The 22,298-nt window shown below is 39.0% G+C and overlaps 1 protein-coding gene and 1 pseudogene across 4 annotated transcripts in view; both read right to left on the reverse strand.

Moving 5' to 3' along the window:
• Positions 1 to 22,298, reverse strand: part of CAGE1 (cancer antigen 1) — a 66,492-nt gene that overhangs the window by 15,855 nt on the left and 28,339 nt on the right. The window lies entirely within an intron of this gene.
• LOC118724812 lies at positions 563 to 22,231 on the reverse strand (annotated as a pseudogene).

Consider the following 22,298-nt stretch of genomic DNA (forward strand, 5'->3'; position numbering starts at 1 on the left):
TACCTTAATGTTCAAAGCAATTACAGAAGAAAAATAACAGAAATGCTTCCATTAAGTAACAACATTAAAAATGGTCATTAAAAAAAGAATGTCCATCACTCTTCTAATGTTTTAAATATACTTACCTGTCTATAGTGAAATACTTAAGGAAGCAAAGGTACAATAAATATACTGCAGAAGTAGCAATTAACTTTTTTTTCTTTCTTATGTAAATGAAGCAACTGGATGATTTCAAATCAGTGGTGCTACTTATCTGACTGCTTGCCTTATTTCAGGTAGGGAGTACAGATGTCATTACTTCAATTTAACAGATAAAACCAAGGTGAAGAGAATTTAAAAGATTTTGAAAGGATATATCTAGAAGTGGGAAATATTTATCACCAATTAGCATATTATGTGCCTTTGCATTGCATCTCCTCACTCCTAGAGGGTGGTGTTCCACTCAGCTTCACACAACTCATGATGCTTTACTGAAGCAACACATAATTCCTCCTTGTCTGTTTTCCATTATAGACTTCCTGGAATATTTTTTATTTTTATTTATTTATTTTTATTTTTTTTTACATGGTTAATAATTTCATTTTTATTATACTAAAAGTCAGGTCAGAAGTCCATGGCATTTACATGCTAGAAGACTGTTTATCACTCAACTCTTTGAAATATACATCAAACACTGATTAACAAAATGTGACTGTACTTTACTGCTACAACTTTATGGTGTCTTTCAAGTATATGCAAATCTTTTGAAGGGGCACAGATACAACTGCACAAAACAAATGAAATATAAATATTTAAGAGAATGAACAGAAGTGGCTTTTAAGCATAAACCACCCTGTCATCCAATTTTGAAGCTCTATCTTTTAACTAATTTATCTTCTGTTATTAGTAGTCTTCTATCCTATTAAAATTGTAGGTTTACATGATGATCTGGAAATTTCACATGGATGTAAGAAAGGAATGTCTGGTTGATGAGTCTCTATAATAAGAAGAAATATCTTGTTCTATGAGCAGCTGCCATTCTTTCAGACATGTTTCTGACTTTCAGATAATTAACAAATCCCCTGAAGAATAGAAACAGGCCAAGTACAAGGAATATCCACCAAAGCCAATATTGTCCATTGAAATATCCAGTAAAATAATCAGAAAACCTGACAATAAGGATCCATTTGATCAATGAAAGGCCAAATCCACAGATGGCACCATACCTTCCAGCAATGGTATTGGTGATACAGAAGGATAAACAAAATCCAAGCCAGTTGAAAATAAATGCCGTGAAAAACGCCAGCATAAAAATCCCATCGTTACCCACTCTGAGCTGGTCTGCATCACTAAAGTCATCTCTTGGTGAGCACTCTTCCTTCTGAATTCTTTGGGATGTTTCTGCTGCTGCGGCAGACACTGCAGCAGCTTTTGCCTTCTCACCTTCATCATACGTAGGAAAAGAGGTAGCAACACTGTATGGAGGTGGCACAGGATAAAACTAACTCATTGTATACTTCTGCATCTGAAGTTGTAGGTACTTGCTCAGTAATACTGCTATAAGGTGGAGGAAAAAAGTCAGTTTCAAATACTAATGCTGAAGGAGCAGTCTGCACAATCTGTGGTGCTGGGTTTGAAGTTGATGGCTGCTCTATAGCAGATGATTCTGAACTATCCTCTTCATTGTAAAGCACCTGATAGCGGCCAGTGCCGAGCTGGTGGTGGTCCATCCTGCTCGGTTCGGGGTCCGGCTTTGGAGCAGGTGGGTCCCCTCGGTGCTCAGCTCCCTCGGCCCACCCCGTAGACGACGTCGCTGCAGGGGCCCTACTGCCTTGGTTTCTGCTGCTGCCTCACTTCCTGTCGCTGCCAAGGCAGCCGCAGCGACCTCCTGGAATATTTTTTAATTTCTTTAATGGTTTTCCAGATCAAAAGTAATCACCCTTATAAGACCTCAGATTAAAGAAAGAAGAGCAAAATTTCTTAAATAATTATTTTTGAAATAAAGGGATAGCTCTGTAAAACAGATTTTAGATTATAATGAAAAGGAATCTAAAATTTTGTTTCTGCTAGAGTGTAAAGTTCAACCGCTTTAAGAATAAAATGGACATACAATAAACTGTACATCTTAAAGAGTACAATTTGATGTTTTTTTAATATTTTTTTATTGATTACAGAGAGGAAGGGAGAGGAAGAGAGATAGAAATATCGATGAGAGACAATCATTGATTGGCTGCCTCCTGCACGGCCCACATAGGATCTAGCCCACAATCCAGGCATGTGCCCTGACTGGGAATCAAACTGTGACACCCCCCCCCGCCCCATTTATAGGTTGACGTTCAATCATTGAGCCGTGCTGGCCAGGCTAATTTGATAAGTTTTTGCATATATATATATGTAACTATGAAACCATCACCACAATCAAGTTAGTGAACTTATCCATCACTGCCCTTCACATCAGTTTCCTATTGCTTCTTGGTAATCCCTCCTCTATGCTAGCCCATGCAAATGCTGATCTGCTGTCTGTCACCATTGATTAGCTTGTATTTTCTAGAGTTTTATATAATGTGACCAAACAGTATTTACTCGTCTGGGTCTTTCACTCACCATAATTATTTTGAGATTCATTTAGATTGCTTGTGTATAAGTAGTTCATACTTTTTTTAAAAAATTAATGAGGACCGGCTGGCATGGCTCAGTGGTTGAGCATCGACCTATGAGGCCACAGTTTGATTCTCAGTCAGGACACATACCCAGGTTGCAGACTCAATCCCTGGTCCGGGGAATGCAGGAGGCAACTGATCAATAATTTTCTCATCATTGATGTTTCTCTCTCTCCCCCTCTTCCTTCCTCTCTGAAATCAATAAAATATATTTTTAAAAATTAATGAGTATGTCATTGTATGTTTATCCATTCATCTGTATTAGACATTTGTGTTCCCTTCAGTTTTTGCCCATTACAAATAACACTGCTGGGAACTTGCATGTACAACTCTGTGTAAACATATGCTTTCATTTCTTTTAGGTAAATACCTAGGAGTAGAATAATGGCAGATGTATGTTTAATATTTTAAAAAACTGCCAAAATATTCTCCAAAGTGTTTGTAGTAGTTTATATTCCCTCTAGCAGTGTGAGAGTTGCATTTGCTTCACATTGCACCAATCCCTGGTATGATCCGTCTTTTTTTTTTTTTTTTTTTTTTTTTTTTTTTTTTTTTTTTTTTTTTTTTAGATCAGAAGGTGAAAGGTTAAGCATCAACATCCATAGTGTTGAAGCTAGAGAGCGCTCTCACACTCACCTACAGGGTCTGGATTCTATTGAGACTGGCTCTTGCCCCAAACATTCCTTCCAGCTTTTCACTCAACTGGAGTACCTGCTTTCAGTCCCCAGTTAACATCTTCCTCTTACCTCATGGGGTTTCACTGACTGATCAAACTGTGATATTTGTTATCCAATCTCCCAGGTACTCATTCCTCAACTATGACCCCTTCATAGCCTCCCTGCCCCCAAATCCCAGGAATGTATTTTGAATCTTTTAAAAAAATCTTTTTGCCGAAACCGGTCTAGCTAAGTGGATAGAGTGTCAGCCTAGGGACTGAAAGGTCCTGGGTTCAACTCCAGTCAAGGGCATATACCTTGGTTGCAGGCACATCCTCAGTAGGGGGTGTCCAAGAGGCAATTGATCAATGATTCTCTCTCATCGATGTTTCTAACTCTCTATCCCTCTCTCTTCCTCTCTGTAAAAAATCAATAAAATATATTTTTTTAAAAATCTTTTGCTACCATCACTTATTTCTCTCCCTCCCCAACCACCAACAACCTATTCTCTGTATCTGAGCTTGTTTTTTGTTGGTGTTGTTTTTAGATTTCTCATATAAGAGAAACAATATGGCAATTATCTTTCTGTCTGACTTATTTCATTTAGCATAATGATCTTGTGGATCACATGGTAGTTCTATTGTTAAATTCTGAGGAATCTTCATACTGTTTTCCATAGTGACTGTACCAATTTACATTTCCATCAACAATGTAAAAGTATTCCCTTTGCTCTACATCCTTGACAACACTTGTTTCCTGCCTCTAAGAAAATTATCTTTATTGTTGGAAGTATTACAGATGTCACTATTTCCCACTATTGTCCTGTCTTAAAAAAAAAAAAATCATGCCCTAGCTAATTTGGCTCAGTGGATAGAGCATTGGCCTGTGGATTGAAGGGTCCTGGGTTCGATTATGGTCAAGGGCACATACTTTGGTTGCAGGCTCCTGGCCTTGGTCAAGGGCATATGGGAGGCAACCAATCGATGTATCTCTCTCACATCAGTGTTTCTCTCTCTCTCTCTCCTCTTCCTTCCACTCTCCCTAAAAATCAATGGAAAAAATGTCCTCGGGTGAGGATTTAAAAAAATAAAATAATAAAAAATTATTGTTGAAATTATTACAGATGCCCCCCACCCCTCCATTGACCCATCTAGCTGTCCTGTTTTTTTAAAAATATGTATTTTATGATTTTTTTATAGAGAGGAATAGAGAGTTAGAAACATCCATGAGAGAGAATCATCGATCAGCTGCCTCTTGCACACCCCCTACTAGGGATGTGCCCACAACCAAGGTACATGCCCTTGACTGGAATCGAACCTGGGACCTTTCAGTCCACAGGCCAACGCTCTATCCACTGAGCCAAACCAGTTTTGGCTGTCCTGTCTTTTTTATAACAGCCATTCTAGCAGTGATCTCATTGTGGTTTTGATTTGCATTTCCCTGAAGATTAATGATGTTGAGTAACTTTTCATGTACCTATTGGCCATCTATATGTCTTATTTGCCAAAATATCTATTCAGATCTTTGACCCACTTTTAATTTTTTTTTGGCTTGGAATTGTATGAGTTCCTCATATATTTTGGGTATTAACCCCTTATCAGAACATGATTTGCAAATATTTTCTCCCATTCAGTAGGTTGCCTTTTCATTTTATTTGATGGTTTTCTTTGCTATGTAGCAGCTTTTTACTTTAATGCAGTCCACTTGTTTATATCTTGCTTTTGTTGCTTTTACTTTTGGTGTCAGATTTTAAAAATCATCACCAAGAACTATGTCAAGGAACTTATTGTCTAGGTTTTCTTCTAGGATTTTTTTGTTTGTTTGTTTGTTTTAGTTACTATATTCAAAAACTTATTTTTTTCCCCTAGCTGGTTTGGCGCAGTGCATAGAATGTAGACCTGTGAATTAAAGGTTCCAGGTTTGATTCTAGTCAAGGGCACATGACCAGGTTGGGGGCTTTTCTTTTTTAAAATGTATTTCAGAGAGAGGGAGGGAAAGAGAACTTTGGTTCCTGACTGGGAATTGAACCGTGACCTCCTGGTTCATAGGTTGACACACTCAACACTGAGCCACAGTGACCAAGCTTTATTGATTTTTAGAGAGAGAGGAAGGGAGAGGGACAGATAGAAACACTTATGAGAAATAAACATCATTGATTGCCTGCCTCCTGCACATCTCCTGCTGGAGATCAAGCCCACAACCCTGGCATGTGCCTTGACCAGGAATTGAACCTGCAACTTCTTGGTGCATGGGTCAATGCACAACCATTGAGCAACACAGGCAGGCTCTTCACATATAATACTTCATACAAGTCCTTTATCAGTCTGTGACTTGCAAATATTTCAGTTTATGGCTCATTTTTTCATTAAGAACTCAATATTTTAAAGTTTAAACAAATATTTCAAAGGAGAAAAGTTTTGGAAGACAATCTATTAAAGTTAAATTAATGAGAAAGTATAAAATATTTTCATGAAAGCATACCAAAAGTACTTTTAATATGTAAAGTAATATTTATGTAATTAAATGTTGGGGTGGTGGCAACATTGTGTTACTAAGAGATAACCTTGTACATGGCTATTTGACTAATAATGAAAGCTGTCATCTACTGTGGTGTATTAACCTTGATGTCTCAGAAATGCTATAAGGCTTCAGAGTTTAATGCTAGGAAACCAAAACTCACTCAAAATCTCCACCAAAGAAAGCAGATTTGAATATAGTAAAGTGACTTTCTATGCATCTGGGTTATTACAGCAGGAGATAAAGACCACTGTGAGTCAAACAGATGATAGCTCAGGTGAGGACCAGCTCTCCAAAGCTTTGTTCTGCCCTAGAACCTCCCGTTCACCAGACAGTTCACAGGGGCAGGACTTCTCTACTTGGCTCTACTCTACGTGGCTCTAGATTTCTAAATTCACAGATACTGTGCCTGGGGATCCCCTGCCCCACCCCAGCGTCCTCTTTAGCATGACACTCATGCATGGGTTTTGGCTTTGTTTAGCCTTTAGATGTTGGCATCCTCTTTTGCCTCCAGTGAAGACCTCAACTCTCATGGAGATACCCTCCCCCTGCCCGCCCAACTCCCCAAGTCAGTGCCCATACCTAAGTGAAGGTAGAAGAAGTCAGATTTGGAGACAACCTAAATTGAAGAAAAAGCAAAAAAATTTTAGGTGGGTAACAAGCCCAGAAATATGTACTCTACAGTTTTAAACCACTTTGGCTTGAAAAGCAGTCTGGAGTCTGCACGTAGTGGATGTTGTTTATTCTGTCATGATTCTTATTCTTTGAAAATATAATGCATCTGCTAAAATCTGTGTTAAATGACAGTTGTTAAAATCTGCAGATGAGACTGTCTCACAGATACAATTAGCAATATATTGAACAATGTTCCATCTTACTACAAGAATAAATTAAAAGGGTAATTGTGTACAAAATTTTCAAGTGATAATACTTAATGTTGGTAAGGTTTTGGTGAAACAGAATCACTGACATGATGATTCCTGCAAGGTAAAGTTCAACTCCTTTGGAAATTCACATGGGTATTAGCTTTAAAAGTAGTAATCACATTTCTGTAAATTATTCTAAGGAAATAACCTACAAAAGAGAAGCCTCTCCAGATAAGATAGAAATAACTCAAATATCAAACAAGGGGAATAAGTAAGAAATTATTGTATTTCCATGCTATGGAATATTATGCAGCCATTAAGAATTATAGATAATCACCTTGCTGGTAATGGCTCAGTGGTCAACCTATAAACCAGTAGGTCACAGTTTGATTCCAGTCAGAGCACATGCCTGGGTTGTGGATTGGATCCCCAGTGTGGGACGTGCAGGAGGTAGCAGATACATGATTCTTTCTCATCATTAATGTTTCTATCTCCCTCTCTTCCTCTCTGAAATCAATAAAAATATATTAAAAAAGAATTACATACAATCTATAAGGATAGCACAGTAAAATGCAAAATATGTGACATATTAATTAAAACAAAATTTAAGGGTTTATGGACACTAAGATTTCAACTCTGTAAAAGAAAGTGAACATAGACTAACTGTGTGTGAAATGTTCTAGTATGACCTATGATTTATTCATATGTTAAAATAATACACAGGATGAAAATGAATAAATTACAGCTATACCTACCACAAGAATGAATCTTGTAATTATAAGGCCGAGGAAGAAAAAACTTAGAAAAGGATATATAAAATACAATTTTAAACTACCAGTATATGCAAAACAATAGTATACACTGTTTGCCCTAGCCAGGTGGCTCAATAGGTTTGAGTGTTGTCCCCATACACCAAAAAGTTTGTGAGTTCGATTTTTGGTTGGGACATAAAAGAAGACAATGGATCAATATTTCTCTCTCACATTGATATCCCTCCCCCTCTTTTCTCCTCTCTTTTCTTTTCTCTCTCTCTCTCTCCCTTCCTCAGAGAACATATCCTCAGGTGATGATTAAAAAATAAAGAAACCCAGCCATATTACACATTGTTTTACAGATAAATACCCAAGAAAGATAAACCCCAAATTCAGGATAATGGTTACCACTGGGTGGAGGGCCACAGGGGCTTGAACTATAATCATTTATGTTTTAACCTGGATGGTAGGTACATGGACATTTGTTACATTAATTTTCATATAGTTTGATGTGAAATATTTAGAATACATTTTTTTAAGGTAGCATCACAGCCCTTACATACGTAGAGATAAGAAACAAGGTCTACCAAGACCTCCCCAGCCCTGGTGTCTGAGGGCTAACACATGTGTAGCAGTGTGTCTTCCTACCTGCCCAGTGCCCAGCTCTCCTTCCCCGGGGCCTGCCCACATGAGCTGGAGCACATGGCACAGATGCAAACCCAAAGAAGTTGAGATGGGCTTGCCAGTTCTATGGAGAAGCAGGCTCCACGAGGAGGGCCGAGTTAGGCAGAGGAAGAGCCTGTGTCTGGCCATTCACAGCCACATACACTTGACCACAGTAGAGGAGGAAGTCCTTGAAAGCTGCCCCTGTGGATGGCAGGCACTGAGGGCAGAGAAGCTGGCTGGCTGCCAGTGCTGGATGAGGTTCACCCAGTCCAGGTGGGACTGCTCAGTCTTGAAGTCCCCCCCTAGAGGAATATTTCTCTACAGTCCCTTTGTATTCTAGATTTGTAAACACAGTTCTAAATTAATAATATATTAACTTGCTCCGACACAATACTGAAATCTGAATCACTGAAAGATAAAATGAGAAAAAATAAAATCACTAAAAGATAAAATGTCCACACATTTTGTATTAGCTTTGTATTGTGCTGTAACAAGTTATCACAAATCTAGTGGCTTAAAACAATACAAATTTGCCCTGCTGGCATGGCTCAGTGGTTGAGCATCAACTTATGAACCAGGAGGTCATGGTTTGATTCCCGGTCAAGGCACATGCCAGATTGCGGGCTTGATCCCTAGTGTGGGGCCTATAGGAAACAGTCAGTCAATGATTCTCTCTTATCACTGATGTTTCTATCTCTCTCTTCCTCTCCCTTCCTTTCTGAAATCAATTAAAAACATTAAAAAAAAACAATAACAACAAAAAAACACAACACAAATTTATTATTAGAAGTCTGACGGCGACTCACTCAGCTGAAGTTGAAGTGCCAGCAGGGCTGTGTTCCTTTCTGAAGGCTTTAGGGGAGGCTGTCCAGCTTCTGAAGGCTGCCCATATTTCTGGGCTTGTGATCCCCTCCTCCCTTCTTCAAAGCCAGCAATGTTGCATCTCTGACATTCAGTGGTTGCATATCCCTCTGTCATGGCTGGATGCAAGTGACTACATTGGGCTCTTCCCGATAATCCAGGATATTCCAGCTCCACATTTAAAGGCCTTTGATTTAAACACATTTGCAAAATCCTTTTGCCATGTTATGGAACCAGGGTGTGGACATCTCTAGAAGGCCACTGTTGTGCCTACAACTCACCTCTAAGAGGATCACCGAGGCTTCTATCACTTGAGGAGCAAGTGGCTTGGCCACACAGTTAAGATATTTGGCTTTATCTTCTTGGATACCTACGAAACTTTTGCTTGCATTAACACTTTTTCCGAAAATGGGTTTTCTTACATTCTGTGTCAACTTGCAGAAGTGTGTCAAAGGAGAAATAACATTCACTATGAGCGGATGGATTGGAATAACTAAAGGCTAACGGGTTGATTTCTCAATTATTTATATTAAGGTTCTGAGATTGAATATAATACATACAATAAAATATAAATGCCCTAGCTCAGTGGTTGGGAAACTTATTAATCAACAGAGCCAAATATCAACAGTACAACGATTGAAATTTCTTTTGAGAGCCGAAAACCGACTTCTGCGCATGGGCCACGAAGTTTCAATTGCACTGTACATGTTTGTCTGCACATGGTATTTTGTGGAAGAGCCACACTCAAGGGGCCAAAGAACCGCATGTGGCTCATGAGCCGCAGTTTGCCAACCACTGCCCTAGCCTTTTGCAGGTGTCTTCAAACTACGGCCCGCGGGCCACATGCGGCCCGCAGAGGAGTCTGATCCGGCCCGCCAGGTTTTCTGGGCAGTGAGCGCAGCCGAGGTGTTACAGTAGGAATTAGTAGTTCATATAGTCCGGCCCTCCAGCTCTCTGAGGGACCGTGATCTGGCCCCCACTTTAAAAAGTTTGAGGACCCCTGAGAGCGTCAGCCCTTGTAATGAAGGGTCTCAGTTTCAATTCTGATCAAGACATGTACTAGTAGCTGGGTTGCAGGCTCAATACCCAGTGCTGGCTGGGATATGCAGTAGGTAACCAATTGATGTTTCCCTTTCTCTCTCTCTGCCTCTTCCTCTCCCTTCCACTTTCTCTAAAAAGCAATGGGAAAAATATCCTCAGGTAAGGACTAACCAAAGGTAAATAAAATATAAATAAAATGAACAAGTAAACCAGAATTCACCGAACAGATGAAGAATGACATGCAGCTATGAAGACAATTAAACGTACAGTGCCTTCCTGATAGCTAAAGCAAAACTGAAATGTGGTCAGTTGCAATATTTTCATTATTCATGCAATGAAAATACAACTGTTTCTAAAGAAAAGCTTTTCCTGGTAGGCCTGAAGTCTCAAAGGAAGTTCTCATCCAAGCAGCACTAAATGAAACAATCTCTGTAGTAAATTGAGAAAGATGTTTCCTAGGATTGTTGAGGACATAGCACCAAAGCACAACTCAGGAAAAGCAATTGTGTGAGGGCCAAGGCAGCATGTTCCCAGCAGCAGCTTTCCAAGAATAAACACGATCCAGATTGTGAAAATTAAGTAGTGAAATGAGCATATGGCAGACACAAAAAATGAATTTATGATCAACACACACACAAGAAATATAGAAATAAAACCAGTGTTTCTTCTGTTTATTTGATCAAGATGTGAAATGTCTTTTTATTGTGGGTTACTACTAGAAAGATGAGGGGACTATACAGATAACCCTTCAGAAATACAGGAGTTCTTAAACAAGTTCTTGATAAGAATTGGTCAACAGGGCGGAAACCGGTTTGACTCAGTGGATAGAGCATCAGTCTGTGGACTCAAAGGTCCCAGGTTCGATTCCAGTTAGGGGCATGCACCTTGGTTGCAGGCACATCTCCGGTGGGGAGTGTGCAGGGGGCGGCTGGTCAATGTTTCTCTCTCATCGATGTTTCTAGCTTTCTATCCCTCTTCCTTTCTCTCTGTGATAAATCAATAAAATGTATTAAAAAAAAAAAAAGAGCTGGTCAGCAGGTAGATCGATGTTATATCCTCCAAACAGAAACCATAGTGTAAATATTGTTCCTTGCACTGGCCTTAGAATAGGATTTAGAGAAAGCAAAACCAAGAAGGTGAGGAGTAGGGTTCGAATATGCTTAAGAGAAGCTTAAGAGGACAAGAAAACAGGTGGTAAGATTGGCATCTTCCTGTGAAAACAGGCTCCATCTGGCTGAACAGCCTCCCACCTCTCTGACCTGAGTTCTAGTGAACCCAGACCTTTCCTCAGGAGGCTAGTCAGTGGTCCAGAGGCCCAGAAACCCTAATAGTACTCAAGGTGATACTGTGCCCAAATCTAGGAATGGGTGAGTTATCTTTCATAGTTCAGAGGGAACATGCAGCGGATTGTGATTTGTGAAAACATTTCTCCTAGAGTTAGTAATTTTCTCCTTTGCAAAATATTTGTTTTCTAATTTTAATGACTAGAGCAGATAAATATGCTACCTCTTGAGCATTTTCTTTACAAGTTTCTTTATAACTTTACAGCTACTAAAATAATAAATTAGGTAAATGTTTTATGTAATATATAGAATGCTACAGTGAAGTGGTATGTTTGGGGATAGTATTTCAGTTTTTAATCTTCAACTATTGTATAATAATGGCTAAAGGATATCTTTTATAATACTGAGTAAAGAACATACCTTTTTTATAAAAAGGCTCCTATTTTACTAAAGATAGGATCACGGAGGAACTTGTGGGATCGTTACAATAAGCTCAACTTAAACCCTGCACTGGTGACTGGATTCTTTTTTTTTTTAATATATATATTTTATTGATTTTACACAGAGAGGAATTGAGAGGGACAGAGAGCTAGAAACATCGATGAGAGAGATACATCGACCAGCTGCCTCTTGCACACCCCCCACTGGGGATGTGCCCGCAACCAAGGTACGTGCCCTTGACTGGAATCAAACCCAGGACCTTTCAGTCCGCAGTCCGACGCTCTATCCACTGAGCCAAACCGGTTTCCGCTGGTGACTGGATTCTCGATTCCTCTCAACAAATCCCTGGCTTTGATGAAACTTATTAAAGAGCTTCTAGGACTAGATGTTTTGCACTTGACAGCTAAACACCCAAAATGCTAGAGCCAGCCAGAAGGCAAAGGTGGGTTGCCCTCTGTCTCAGGAGGTGAGTGAAGCAGACAGCAGACTCAGAATTGTGAATAAGAACCAAGGGCAAAAGGTCAGAAGGACAGAGCATCAGAGGAGGTTTGAGACATCAAATTTAACTCTAGCAGACCAAGAGCTCCTCAGAGAATGCAGAGTGAGACTTCTGAAGCACACTCTGCATTTCAAAATCAAAGAATAACAAATCCCTTTTTATTTTGGAAAGTTCAAACACATACAAAAGTTGAGAGAGTAGTATAATGAACTTCCCATAATTTGAACAATTATCAATATTTTTCCGTTATTTTTTCATCTGTCTCCAACCATTCCCACACACAAACACACACACACTCTGCTACCTTTTTATTTTCTTGGAGTATTTTAAAGCAAACCTAGTCATCATATTAATTCACTAATAATTACTTTTCAATATGTATTGCTAACAGATAAGAGCTTTTAAAAACACAATGATACCATTGTCACATCTATTAAAATTAATAATTTTAAAATACTATTTAATACTCATACTGTGTTCAATTTTCTACTAATATCTCACAATTATCTTTTTATTTTTGTCTTCAAATTAGGGATTTTATTTGTTTATTTTTCTTTTCTTTCTTTTTTATTTTCAAGAAAAAATGATTTAAAATATAATAATGTTATATGCAATATACATTAATATTTCAAGAAAAAAATTTTAAATGTAACACATGCAATAAAAATTAGTATTTCAAGGACAAAGATTTTAATTGATTTTTTACAGAGAGGAAGAGAGAGTTAGAAACATCAATGAGAGAGAATCATTGATCAGCTGCCTCCTGCATACCTCCTACTGGGGATGTGCCCGCAACCAAGGTACATGCCCTTTCAGCCCACAGGCAGACGCTCTATCCACTGAGCCAAACCGGTTTCGGCAAGGACAAAGATTTTAAATATAACATTACTAAAATGGTACTAACATAGTATAATATCACAAAAGTTGTAGGACATATTAAAAATCTTCAAATAACAGGATAATTTCTATTATATCCTAAAATATTTTTTTCTCTGGTTCTATTTTGGTTCATCAGTTTATGTTGTCCATTATATTCCACAAATGAGTGAGATCATGTGATATTTATCTTTCTCTGCCTTGCTTATTTCGCTTAGCATAATGCTTTCCAGATCTGTCAATGCTGTTGCTAATGGCAAGAGTTCCTTCTTTTTTATAGCAGCATAGTATTCCATTATATAGATATACCATATTTTTTTAATTCATTCATCTGCTGATGGGCAATTAGGCTGTTTCCAAATCTTAGCTATTGTAAATTATGCTGCTATGAACATAGGGGTGTATATATCCTTTCTGATTGGTATTTCTGACTTCTTGGGATATATTCTCAGAAGTGAGATTACTGGGACAAATGGGAGTTCCATTTTTAATTTTTTTGAGGAAACTCCATGCTGTTTCCCAGTGGTTGCACCAGTCTGCATTCCCACCAGCAGTGCAAGAGGGTTCCTTTTTCTCTATATCCTCACCAGCACTTGTCCTTTGCTGATTTGTTAATATCAGCTATTCTGACAGGTGTGAGATGGTACCTGATGGTCATTTTGATTTGCATCTCTCAGATGATTAGTGACTTTGAGCATGTTTTCATATGTCTCTCAGCCTTCTGTAGGTCCTCTTTCGAAAAGTGTCTATTGAGGTCCTTTGCCCATTTTTTTTTTTTATATATATTTTATTGATTTTTTACAGAGAGGAAGGGAGAGAGATAGAGAGCTAGAAACGTCGATGAGAGAGAAACATCGACCAGCTGCCTCTTGCACACCCCCTACTGGGGATGTGCCCGCAACCAATGTACATGCCCTTGACCGGAATCGAACCTGGGACCTTTCAGTCCGCAGACCGACGCTCTACCACTGAGCCAAACCGGCTCCGGCTGCCCATTTTTTTTTATTGTATTGTTTATGTTCCATTTGTTAAGTTCTATGAATTCCCTGTACATTTTGGTAATTAAACCTTTAACGGAGATAACATTGGCAAGTATGTTTTCTCATGCAAAGGGCTTTCTTGTTGTTTTGTTGATGGTTTCTTTTGCTATGCAGAAGCTTTTTATTTTGATTTAGTCCCATTTGTTTATTTCCCCCTTAATTTCCCTTGCCTTAGGAGCTGTATTGGTAAAGATATTGCTATAACATATGTCTGATATTTTGCTGCCTATGGGTTCTTCTAAGATTTTTATGGTTTCCTCTTACATTTAGATCCTATATCCATTTTGAATTTATTTTTGTGTATGGTGTAAGTTGGTGGTTTAGTTCAATTTTTTTTGCATGTATCTGCCAATTTTCCTAACACCATTTATTGAAGAAACTATCTTGACTCCATTGTATGCTCCTGCTTCCTTTGTCAAATATTAATTGAGCATACTGGTTTGGGTCGATATCTGGGTTCTCTATTCTATTCCATTGGTCTGTATGTCTGTTCTTGAGCCAATACCAGGCAGTTTTGAGAACAGTAGCTTTGTAACATGCTTGATACCTGATATTGTGATCCCTCCAACTTTCTTCTTCTTTCTCAGATTGCTGCAGCTATTTGAGGTCTTTTTGTATTCCATATGAATTTTTGGAAAGTTCTTTCTAGGTCTGTGAAATATTCTGTTGGTATCTTAATTTGGATTGCATTTAATCTATAGATTGCTTTGGGTAGTATGGATATTTTAATGAAGTTAAGTCTACCAATCCATGAACACAGTATATTCTTCCATTTGTTTATGTCTTCCTCTACCTTTTTTTTCAATGGCCTGTAGATTTTCAAGTACAGGTGTTTTGCTTCCTTAATTAAGTATATTCCTAGAGTCTTAATTTTTGTTGCAATGGTAAATGGGATTTTTTTTTAAGTTTGTCTTTCTGTGAGTTCATTATCCTATATAATAAAAGCCTAATATGCTATTTGTCCATTCAACCAAAGTGTAATATGCTAATGATATGCTAAGGCTGCTCAACTGCTCGCTATGACATGCACTGACCACCGGGGGGCAGAAAGTTGACTGGTCAACCAGTCACTATGACATGCACAGACCACCAGGGGCAGACTCTTTGATTGACAGGTTAGTTTGCCGCTGGTATTTGGCTGATTAGGATTGAGCAAGACGGGCTAGACATATCCTGGAGCCCTCCTGCAGTCTCTCTCTGACTGGCCAACTCCAACATCCCTCCCCGACTCTGATTGTGCACTGGTGGGGTCCCTTGGCCTGGCCTGAACCCTCTCACAATCCAGAACCCCTCAGGGGATGTCAGAGAGCTGGTTTCAGCACAAATTTGTGCACCAGGCCTCTAGTTTGTGTATAAAAAAGCCACAGATTTCTGGGTGTTAATTTTGTATCCTGCTATGTTGCCAAATTCATTTATTAAGTCTGGTAGTTTTTTTTATGGAGTCTTTGGGGTTTTCTATGTACAATATCATGTCATCTGTGAATAACAACAGTTTTACTTCTTTACCAATTTAGATACCTTTTATTTCTTCTTCTTGTCTGATCACTATGGCTAGCACTTCTAGTACTATGTCGAACAGGAGTGGTAAAAGTGGGCATCCCTGTCTTGTTCCTGTTCTTAGGGGAAATGGTTTTAGTTTTTGCGAATTATGATGTTGGATGTAAGTTTGTCATATATGGCCTTTATCATGTTGCGATATGCTCCCTCTAGTCCCACTTTGCTGAGAGTTTTTGTCAAAAATGAATGTTGGATTTTGTCAAATGCTTTTTCTGCATCTATTGATATGATCAATATCAATTTTTTATTGATATTTTATTTATTTATTTATTTATTTATTTATTTATTTATTTATTTATTTTAGGTATGATTGTAGTGCTATGAACTTACCTCTCAGGACTGCTTTTGCTGTATCCCAGAGAATTTGGGTTGTTGTGTATTCATTTTCATTTGTTTCCAGGGAATTTTTAAAATTTCTTTCTTGATCTCATTGGTAACCTATTCATTGTTTAATAACATGCTATTTAACCTTCATGTGTTTGAATGTTTTGTGTGTTTTTACTGTAGTTGATTTCTAATTTAATTTCACTGTCATCTGAGAAGATGCTTGATATAATTTCAAACTTCTTAAACTTGTAGAGACTTGTTTTGTGTCCTAACATGTGATCTATCTCTGAGAACGATCCATGTGCACTTGAGAAGGATGAATACCTGCTGTGTTGGGGTGAAATGTTCAGTTAAATCCATATGATCCAGTGTGTCCTTTAGAGTCTGTTTCCTTGTTAAGATTTTGTCTGGAAGATCTATCCAGTGCAGTTATAGGAGTATTAAAGTCCCCTACTATGGCTGTACTAGTATTGTCCATCTCTCCATCAAAGTCCTCTACAAGTTTTTTTTTTTTAAATATATATTTAGGTGCTCCTATGTTGGATGCATATATGTTTACCAGAGTTATATCCTCTTGTTAGATTGATCCTTTTAGTATTATGTAGTGAACTTTGCTGTCTCTTGTGATGGATTTCATTTTAAAATTTTGTTGAATATGATTATTGCGACTCCAGCTTCCCATTTGCATGGAAAATTTTTTTCCATCTTTTCACTCTCATCCTGTGTGTGTCTTTTGTTTTGAGGTGGGTCTCTTATAGACAGCATATATTATAGTTGTGTCATGTTTTTGTATCCATTCTACTACCCTATACCTTTTGATTGGAGCATTATTCCATTTACATTTAGGTTTATTACTGATAGGTACTTATTTATTGCCATTATATTTTTGTATGGCTAGGTTTCTCTCTGTGTTTCTTCTCATTACAGCAATCCTTGTAGCATTTCTTGTAAAGCTGGCTTGGTGGTGATATACTTCTTTAGCCTTCTCTTTGTTTAGGAAGCTCTTTATTTGACTATTTTGAATGATAGCCTTGCTGGATATGGTAATCTTGGTCTCAGATTCTTGCTTTCCATTACCTTGAGAACTTCATGCCATTCCATTTGTGCCTGTAGAGTTTCTGATGAGAAATCAGGTGTCAGCCTTATGGGAACTCCTTTGTATGCTGCCTTTAAGATTCTTTGTCTTTAATTTTTGGCATTATAATTATGATGTGTTAGGGCCTGTTCGGTTTCTTCTTGGTTGGGGTTCTCTGTGCCTCCTGAACTTGTGTGACTTTTTCCTTTACCAGGTTAGGAAAGGTTTCTGCCACTATTTCTTCAAATACTTTCTCTATGCCTTTCTCTCTTTCTGCCTCTTCTGGCATATCTGCTATTCTAATATTGTTATTTTCATGTTGTTTCATAGCTCCTTTAAGCTGTCCTCCTGTTTTTCATTGTTATTTTTTTTCCTTCTTTTTGGTTTTCTGATTGAGCGATGTTTTCAACTCTGTCTTCTGATTGAGCGATATGTTTTCTGATTGAGCGATATGTTCAACTCTGTCTTCTAATTCAGTGATTTGATCCTCATTTTCAACTCTGTCTTTTAATTCAGTGATTTGATCCTCAGCTTCCCCTCAGCTTTCAACTCTGTCTTCTAATTCAGTGATTTGATCCTCAGCTTCCCAACTCTGTCTTCTAATTCAGTTATTTGATCCTCAGAAGATTTGAACACTCTTCCAATGTGTTCTTTACTTTTGTTATGTCATTCTTTATCTCAGACTGTTATTTTTTCATGGTTACTATATCTTTTTTCATGCTGTTGAGAATCTTTACCATCATTACCCTGAACTCTGTTTCAAATAAATTTTTCATCTCTGCTTCATTTCTCTCTTCTTATGAAGAATTCTCTAATTTTTTCATTTGGGGGTTGTTTCTTTGTCTCCTTATTTTAGCTTTCTGTTTTGGTTTGTGACTATGTATTAGACAGATTCTCTACACCTTTTAATCTCTGGTGCAGGACAGTGTTTCTGACTATTTAGATCAGGCAAAGACTCAAAGTCTCCAGAGACTGCCTCTGCCTAAAGTCTGATAGGATTCTCACTTGAATTACTCCACAAGGCATTTGTCCTCAGGTGTGGTGAGAATTTTAAAAATATATATGTTTTATTGATTTTTTACAGAGAGGAAAAGAGAGGGATAGAGAGCTAGAAACATCGATGAGAGAGATACATCGACCAGCTGCCTCCTGCCCACCCCCCACTGGGGATGTGCCTGCAACCAATGTACATGCCCTTGACTGGAATCGAACACGGGACCCTTGAGTCCGCAGACCAACGCTCTATCCACTGAGCCAAACCGGTTTCGGCAAGAGAATTTTTTTTATATATATATATAATTTTTTTTTAACAAGTGGGCAGTTGCTACTGCCTGGAGGCTACTTGTTATTTTTAATCTCTTAAGTGGCCTCAGGGCAAGGTGTTTTCCAATAGGATGTGTCAACTGTCTACTCCCCTCCCCCCCAGGCAAGGTAGATATCTATGTGGGAAAAATGTCCTCTACTGTGTGAGGGAATGACTCAGCCCAGAAACTTGGGGTGTCTGTCTTCTGAGCTATAGCCCCCAAATAGTCATGGTTTCTGCTCTCACAGCTCCAGTTCACTTCACCATCCCTTTGCCGACACAAGGTGGGTGGCTCCACAGGGAATTCTGTGCACTGGCCCTTTAAAAGGGTGCATGAGTTTTCAGCTGTTACTCTCTGGCAGATGGAGCCCCCTGCTCTATGTTAGGTGGGTACCCTACTTAGTTTTAATGCTTTCTGCTGGGGGGCCCAGCTTGAGGACTAGATCCCAGAGTTCTCAGTGGCAACCCCCTACAGCTGTGATATCTTTCCAGAACTTCAGTTGCTGTCTGTGGGCATCCAGCCAGCCCTTTCGTGCCTCCACCCCTCCTACCAGTCTCTATGCAGTCTCCACTTTCAGTCCTCAGGTGTCAGGGTTCTCTCCTGTAAGTTTTCTATTGGTTATTCAGGAAGTTTTCCTGTATTTTAGTTGTAACACCAGTTGTAACATCCACTTACTCTGCTGCCATTTTTAATTCTCTCCAAATTAGGGATTTTTAGAACCTCACTACTCAAACACCAGGGAGTTTGTTAGAAAATCATTGGTCTAGAGTAGGGGTGTCGAACTCAATCAGAGAAGGGGCCAAAATCTAAAATCCAGCCTAAATCGCGGGCCAAATGGTTTACTGAACAGTCATAAACTGTCATTGTGATGGAAACGCAGCGGAGTGCAGTGATGACAGCGCGGTGCGGGCCACATTGCAAGGCCTGGCGGGACGGATTTGGCCCGCGGGCCTTGTGTTTGACACATGTGGTAGAGAAAAAGAGGTTTTCTGTAGTAGAAAGGGCATTAGATATTCAGTGAACATTGAGTAGAGGTCCAATGCTGCCCCCTAATGATCTGTATGACCAAGTACAATCCATGCAGACTTCCTGGGTAGGCAGGTTCTGGAGACAGAGCACAAATACAGGGATGCAAAATATAATCCTATAAATGCATCTTTTCTTCTGTTTTCAATGAAGAATTCTCAACCCCATTGATGATTTCTGAGATAGTTTTTACAAGAAAGACTGGGGCATATTTTAAAAGTTACACAATATATTTGACTCTCCCATTTGTGCCCTTATTCTCATTCCAGCTTCTCACTGCTGGAAAGATGAAGGTCCACTCTCATCTCATTTATGTCAGACGCGCAAAACTGCTAATGAATGACAGAATTTACTGAGTGCTCTCCGCTTATATCCCTATGCTCAAATTTTACTAGTCTTCAAGGCCCAACTCCATCCCCTTCACAGTCTTCCATGATTCTCCCATGTGGCCATTATTTGTTCCTCCTCTGAATTCCAGTCATCTCACAAACATCATCCTCTTAGATGTGAGTCACTGTATCTCTTTTCAAGAAATGTTTCCTTTACTTTTTGTAAATAATCATTTACATATTTTATCTTTTTTCCTAGATTCTTTCGAAGTAGGGGTTATGTTTGACTTAGCTTTTTATCTCCACAGTGACTAGCATTTAACCTTTTGTGGAAAGTCAATTAGAAAAGAAGAAAACTTTAAGCCTTCACAGCAATGGATGTTTTCTTCTTTTAAAAGTGAGTGGGGATCTCTTGGGTCCTCTCTTCCAAGATGACCAAGGAAAGAAGCAACAACGGTCATGACAAAAAGGGCCACAGCCATGTGCAGTCTTTTCACTGTACCAACTTTGCTTAAATGTGTGTCCAAGGACAAGGCCAATAGGAAGTTCAGCATTCAAAACACAGTTGGGGCCTCAGCCACAGCCACTATGGCCATTTCCAAAGCGAGTGTCCTCATACCTAAGCATTTCCTAAGCTGTATGTGAAACTCCATCACTGTGAGCTGTGCCACTCACTGTAAAGTGGTCAGAAATCCTCTCCCTGAAGCCCGGAAGGACTGAACACCCCTACCCTAATTTAGACCTTTGGGTGCTATCCCATGACCTCCACCAAAGGACCGAAGATCTACTCTCTGGGGGAAAAATAAATATTTTTTTAAAAAAGGTGAATGGGTATGTTCTAAATTTAGTATATATGCTTATTTTTTATAATTTAGAAATACGAAAGACTTCTTAAATTAACTGCTATTAAAATAAATTATGTTGGTGCAACCACTGTGGAGAACAGAATGGAGTTTCCTCAAAAAACTAAAAATGGAACTCCCGTTTGACCCAGTGATCCCACTTCTAGGAATATATTCCAAGAAACTAAAAACATCAATCAAAAAGGATATATGCACTCCTATGTTCATAGCAGCACAATTCACCATAGCTAAGATTTGGAAACAGCCTAAGTGCCCATCAGCAGATGAGTGAATTAAAAAACTGTGGTACATCTACACAATGGAATACTATGCTGCTATATAAAAAAAAAAAAAGAAGGAACTTTTACCATTTGCAACAGCATGAATGGAGATGGAGAACATTATGCTAAGCGAAATAAGCCAGGCAGAGAAAGATAAATATCACATGATCTCACTCATTTGTGGAATATAATGAACAACATAAACTGATGGGGGGGAACATAGATCCAGAGACAGAGAAACATCAATCAGAATGTCAAACCTCAGGGAAGAAATTGTGAGGTAACTAGAAATCCAAGAATGCCTGAGAACGCCATTCTAGCCAAGCTAGCAATCATCAGATATACGGTAATATTACCTGGTGCAAATGGGAAAGTATTTTGGACTTACGCTCATGACCCTTCACGGGTAAGACCCTTTACGTGGGCTAACTCCCCCCTAATGTAGTCACCAATAATACCAAATACCTTGGTCATTCAGAAGGACCATGGGAGGGGCAAGGAGTCTCCACCCTGCTTCCCTTTTGTATGACAAAATCAAAACACTGCCCCTTTGTGTGTAAAATTAGAGAGGTTTATGGCTTGTGTGGAAACCAAAGAAAGGATGTCACTACTATCACTAATTGCCCCTGGGAGAGGTGCAGAAAATGTAACTAATACCTTGTCTATACAAAAAGAAATGGTCAGCCAGTTTGTAATGGAATTGTCATGGCCTAGAGCAGTGTTTCCCAAAGTACCCCCAGGAGTATGGGAAGAGTTTGGTGGGGGTACGAGTTGCACCCGAGTTTGGTGGGGATATGCACTGCACGGTGCTTAGCTGCGCCTAATTCTACGTTCTCATGAGTACGAGGGGTACTCAGCGTTATGAAAATTATAGAAGGGGTACACATATGTCAAAAGTTTGGGAAACACTGGCCTAGAGCAAAGAATATTCTTGCATGATATTATTTTACAATGTCATTAAAATTTTTCCTAGATTTGTGTTATCCCCATTACTTATAATAGTACCTCGAACCCTTGGGAACCAATAAAAAAAAATCATCTTTTTGGTGCTTGGAGACAAAGGTAAAACATCTCTTGATATTCTAGAATTATAACAGCATAATATACAATTATCCCAAGCAAACTTACGAATTAATTCTTTGAATGTCCGGCAGCAGTTTAAAAAAGATATGAAAGGATTTAATCCCTTTCATTGTGTAAAGGGCCTCCTGGGAAGGCAACTGAGCATTTTATATTGCCCCCTCTTGCCCTTTTGGCCAAGAGGGACCCTCTTCTCACAGTCCAGTTGCGCACAGCTATTGCCTGAGCTTTCTGTTCATGTTGAGTTTGAAGCCTCATGATGACTGGTACCATGGATCCGTCTCTCGCCCACTGGGTCGAGCTGGGCCCTCCCTGGAGAAGAAACCTGGGTTCCCCAAGA

This window comes from Pipistrellus kuhlii, unplaced genomic scaffold, assembly GCF_014108245.1.
Source record: "Pipistrellus kuhlii isolate mPipKuh1 unplaced genomic scaffold, mPipKuh1.p scaffold_m20_p_2, whole genome shotgun sequence".
In the NCBI taxonomy this organism is placed as follows: domain Eukaryota; kingdom Metazoa; phylum Chordata; class Mammalia; order Chiroptera; family Vespertilionidae; genus Pipistrellus; species Pipistrellus kuhlii.